The sequence below is a fragment of the Trichosurus vulpecula genome, chromosome 2 (assembly GCF_011100635.1).
Source record: "Trichosurus vulpecula isolate mTriVul1 chromosome 2, mTriVul1.pri, whole genome shotgun sequence".
Classification (NCBI taxonomy): Eukaryota; Metazoa; Chordata; class Mammalia; order Diprotodontia; family Phalangeridae; genus Trichosurus; species Trichosurus vulpecula.
The window spans coordinates 145,891,115-145,897,114 of NC_050574.1; positions in this window are offsets into that span (position 1 = coordinate 145,891,115).

Sequence of the window (6,000 nt, forward strand, 5' to 3'; positions counted from 1 at the left end):
GAGAATGATACAAGAGGGCCAATCTCTTGGAAAGTTATAGGATCATAGATTAAGAGCTAGAAGAGACAGAGTTCATCTTGTCCAAAATCCTTTTTTCTGTTTAGGAAACAGACCCAGAGAGCTTAAAAGACTTACCCAATGTTATTGTTAGTATTGATAATATTATAAGAAAGGCATCGGGTACACCCTTCTCTCACCCTATTTGAACAGATGGAAAACCAAGGCTGGAATTAGACAATCTATGTATGACCTCAAGTAAGTTATTCTACTTCTCCAGGCTCCAGGATCATGCCATTCATGATTTCTGAGGCTTCTCCCAACTTGAGATCTTTGACCCTATTATCCTATAAATCCCCATGGAAGAACTGCTGAGCTCAGGAAGAGATTAGTAGGCTCCTTGGTTGTCTCTCCACTATGCTCCATAGCTAAGAGAAAACAAGGGCTATGCCCATCATAGCCCTTGTCTCTGTCTTATTTTCTTCAAGTCACTATGACTGGAGCTCAAAGAAATTTTCTCTTGGACCAGCAGTAGCAAGATGACTTTGTGACATTTATCATTCAGTCTTGGAGATCTTGCCCACATAAATCATGTTGATCCAAGATAGTAAAATTTAATCATCACCGTGGAAGGAAAACGAATGCACACACAGAGAGAACTTTTTCACCTCTTACCTGAAGCTAAAGGTGGCCCTCAAAAATGAATCACTTGCTCAGAGAGCTGGTTTTGTGTTAGATTGTGGAGATTTCTGATTCAACCTTGTTAAGACCACACTTTCATATCTTTACTTGAAATGCATCCCCTCAGATGTTTGTCTTTACTTTTCTAGGGAAGTTCCTGAAAAGATAAATCTGTGTCTATAGAATATGTTTTAGGGTGTTTTTTTCCTGTATCTGACCTACAAAGCTACATCTGACTCAATCACATATATTCTGTCCCCTTCCAACATTCATTCCAAATCTGTCCGCCTTCAGAGCATATCCCAGAACCATCTCTTACTGGCATCACACAGGGAGAGCTGGGCTGCTGTAATTATACGTGGAAATGACAACTTGATCCTTAGTAAAGAAAAGGGAAATAAAAATTCTATGATTTAATTATTGATTTAGAAGTTTGTTTTCCCAGTCAAATCTTTCCAGAATTGACAAACATTTAATTGTAACAGCTAATATTTACTATATGGCTAATGAGAAAATTAAACTGCTAAGTCAGATTTGATTTGAATCACAAGAATTTAAGGAAATTCTGCTTTGTTTGAATGGATGGATGGATGGATAAATGTAAAAGCATTTGTTAAGTACTTACTATGGTACTTGGTACTTACTATACACCAAGCACTGTGCTAAGTGCTGTGAGCATAAAAGGAAGGGAAGGACCTCAGTTAGACAAATATTTATCAAACATGTTCTCTACAAATAGATAGATAGATGGATATACACACACTCACACACAGAAGAATAAGAAAAAGAACAAGAGGAATATAACAGAACTTTCACTGTTATATTCTTCTTCTAAGGACCAGTGGACAATTTATTGTATAATAACTATTAACCATTTTTTATCACATCTAGTGGTCAAGAGAGACAGCTACTGCTGTACCTTCCTCTTCCCTACCAAGTAACAGGAGGTGGGTGGTCAGAGGTAATCAGTTTTTTGTACATGATATTTTATAAAATAATTACAATTATAATAATTTAATGTAGTTCTTATCCATGATGATTACAAGCTTTTGAAAATAGTAACAGGTAATGATAACAGCCGACATTTACAGAGCTTACTATGTGCCAGCCACTATGCTAAGCATTTTACGATTATTATCTGACTTGATCCTCAGGACAACCCTGTGAAGTAACTGCTGTTATTATCCTAATTTTATAAATAAGGAACGTGAGGCAAACAGAAGTTAAGTGACTTGACCATGGTCATACAGCTAGTTAGCGTCTGAAAACAAATTTGAACTCAGGTCTTCCTGGTTCTAGGCCCAGTACTCTACCCACTGGGCCACCTAGCTGCTAACCAGTGTATTCAGCTTATATGGTAAATTTTTATTTTTATTGTGTTTTGAGATCACCAAAGATAAGAGTAGAGAGAAATAAAAGAAGTTTAAAAAACATAATTTAGGGAAATATATCATTAATGAGACAGGAAGAAAAAGATGAGTCATCAAAGGTTACAGGGAAGTAGTGTCAGAGACATGGGAGGAAAACAAAGTTATGGAATCTAAGAAAGTAGACCAAAAAGGGGCTTATCACCAGAAGCAAATCCTGCAAAAAAGCGAAGGATGATGGGTAAAAGCAAAGGCCATTGAATTTGGCAGTTTGGGTTTCTGCTCTGCCTGGAGCAAGGCTCCCTATGGTGCTACACTCCATTTCCACTGTAACTTTAAAGAGAAACTTTCAAAATTTCTATAACCCTAGGGTTCTTAATGAAGGAGGAGGAGAGCTTCAAATTCCTTGCTACATGAAATCACTTAGGTGGCATCTACTTGTATTTCCAAATATCTACAAAGGAGTGATGACATCTATTCTACAAATCTGAAGCGAACTTGAGAAAAGCTTCTGCTAGTCACTTGTGCCGTTACTGGTATTCAAAATTGAACTGACGTGTCATTTCACTCACTGTTCTGACCAGCACAATGTTTTAAAATTGCTGCTCCCAATGGTGCCACACCTGTTGCTGGGAATTTCACACTGGATGCTTTCACTCCCCAGATCCAGGCAGCTTTCAGAGAGCTTCTCCTCTTGTGAGTTACTGATCCCGCCAGCCTTTCAATGGAATCCATGGACTTATGTTAGCCTCCTACTACTGCACTACGTCACAGACTCCCGTCTTTGATATATGGACATTACCATTTCATGGAACGATAAAAGAGCTTACTCATTGAATCTGATGTAGTGGGTGCTGGTCCATGAAGTCCTTATTATATATAGTACCTTCTTTTGTGAAGACCCATGACAGGTTATGTCTGATTTTTACTTGAGGTCCAGAGGAGATTGAAAAGGAGGAGTAAGTAGCAGCTGAAAAGGCAGTCACAAAGGGGGAGTTTCAGGGTGAATGGATGTCCCCAGATCCAGGATTCACTGCTTCTCCACCTGAGGTTGCACCTTGGTCTGAAGGAGTTCAGGTGTCAGGAGTGCCCATCTGGTACCCCAGTGAAGATGGGAGTACTCAACCTGCTACTGAAGACTGGTCCACAATTCCCACTGGGTAGGCACTACCTCTTGGGGGATATGTCATGAGCACTTTATCTGAGCCACGAAGGGAGCTAGGGATTCCAAGATGTCAAATTTAGGAGGCTACTCATTCCAGCTTTATAGGAAATGATATATCATGTATAAGGAATAGGAAATAGATGAGTTTGGCTGGAACAAAGAGATGTGAAGGGAGTAATGTATGATCAGCCTGTAATAGTAGGTTGGACCCAGACGGCAAAGGACTTTAAATGCCAAATACCAAACTACCAAACTTGGTATTCTAACCTAAAGGCAATACAGACCTACTGAACCTTCTTGAGCAGGGGAATGAAGCCATGGCCACTTCCTTCAAATGATTCACAAATGGGAGACTTCCTAGTCTCCTTTCCATCCTCCTCACTGTCCTTAAACCAACCTAAATTGTTCATTCTCAGAAGGTTGGCCACCAGACAGTGAATTTGGAGGGTCATAGTAATTGATGAAGCTGTCACAGTGAGGAAGGTTTGTGATCTGCATGAATGGAAGGAATACTAATACCAATGAAATCATAGCTGCCCTAAAATCTAGGCACATCTGCTTAGTCATCATAGTTTGTTGCTTATGAACCATAATCTCTTCCTTATAATCTACAAAATGTTAAAGGAACCATTACTTGTCATCAAGCTGTCATCTGATTCAGCTATTGGAAAACACTCCGGCTTTCAAATTTGCCTTTGGGTAGTGAGACACACTGTTTATATAGAAGTCTTAGTCTCTTATTAATACTTTATATGAACTAATCTGCTAGATTATAATGTCCTTGGGACTATTCTCTGCTTCTTTTTATACCCCCAGCATATAGCACAGTGCCTGACACATAGTAGACACTTAATAAATGCTTATTGATTGGTTGGTTGATTGGGTAGAGGGTAGGGGGAAATAATCCATATCTGTGATTTCATTGTAATGGAAATCTCCCTCCATAAATACAGATCAGCAATTGCTCTACAACTCATTGTCTCAGTTGTCTGAGACACTAAGACATTATTAAAAGACATGTCCAGGGTCAAACAGCCTCCAGGTGGAACTTGAGCTCAACTCTTTCTGAGGTCAAAACTGACTCTCTCTCTCTCTCTCTCTCTCTCTCTCTCTCTCTCTCTCTCTCTCTCTCTCTCTCTCTTTCTCTCTCCCCCCCCTCTCTCTCTGGCAAATGCAAATGTGAATTAAGAAAGTGCTTGGAAAATGCTTCTAATAACACTTCCAGTATTTCTTCTTGGAACTCTCCCTTTCTGGACTTCAGGAATTCATGTATTGTACTAACTTCCCTCTCGTGTGTGCCCTGAGGGAAGTTATTACTCATCTTCTTGTACCCTCCACCCTGCTTCCCTCTGGGACCACAACCACACACATATGCAGACACACACATGCTAGAGCACACACACATATACACATGCACACGCCAGTGCATGGTCTCTCCTTCTAATCCATTTGCTTTGCAGAAGCATTAAGAAGCTTCGTTGCAATGTGTTTCCTGGCATTTCCACAACTCATTTCTCTAAAGTTCTGGTTTTATAATCGCTGTGGTTTCTTTGCATAATTTCTTTAAAGAACGGAGAGGTGATGCACCACACCTTTAAGCAATTCTAACAAAAGGATGTAGGGGGGCTAAATATATTAACCTCAGAGATGCCAGACCCCTAAGTCACATTGTGAAGAGAGTCAAGTTTATGTCACCTCAAGCTTTTCCGCCTGTTGGATCTTACATCGTACACGGAATACAAGGGAACGTAAACTGCTTTCATCAAGTCTGTACTAAAAGGGAGCATGTAAGCCCCCTAACCCTCTCAGTGCAGACACAATAAGCTTCATACAGGAGTAGGACAAGGAGCCCAAAAATTCTTTTAGGAATGTGACAGCATTAATCCTTCCCTACCTTCTTCCTCCTTCCCTGTAAACACGCTCATTCTCTCATCTTAAATTTTCATGAATTCTCCCAAGTTATAGCTCTTGTTCATTTCACTGTTTCATTCCTAAAAGGATTTGTCTACACCTGATGCCTTCACTTCCTTGCCACTCATTTACACCTCAATTCCTTGCAATCACACTTCCAAACTGATCTCACTGCTCCTTCACCCCCTCCTTCTCCCCCTGTAGGTAGGCATCTCCCAAGACTCTGGCCTGGTGTCTCTTCTCCCATCTCTCTCTTTCCTTTATTGATTTCATTCATGACTGTAGGTTCTATTGGTTCCATAGATTTAAATCTCTCCACAGATAACTTTCAAATCACTCTCCCCAATACATTCCATCCTCTAAACACTAGTCCTGCATTTCCATCTCTTTGCTGGACACTTGGATGTCACAACAGCCCCTCAAATTTGATTTGCATAAAACTGAAGCTTTCAACACTTTCCCTAAACCAATCCCCCTTCCCAGTATCCAACATCTTTCCTGTCACACAGGTTCAAAATCTCACTTATTTTTTACTTCCTTCTCCTTTCCCTTCCCCACATACAATTAGTTTCCAAGTCTTGCTGACCTTATTTTCTGAACATCTCTCCCATCTTTTCCACTTACGCAGCCTCCACTCTAGTTTCAGCCTTTATAATCTCTCTCCTAGACTGTTATAGTAGCCTTCTAATTTAACTTATTGCCTCTAGACTACCCCCTCTCCAATTCTTCATTCTTGAGATTGCCAAAATAATCTTCCTAGTTTATAAGTTAGACTGTCACTCCCCAGCTCAAAAACCTTCCATGGCTCCCTATGCTCCTTGGTTAATACACAAACTCCTTAAATTGGTATTTAAAGCCCCCCGCATATGGCTCCAGCCT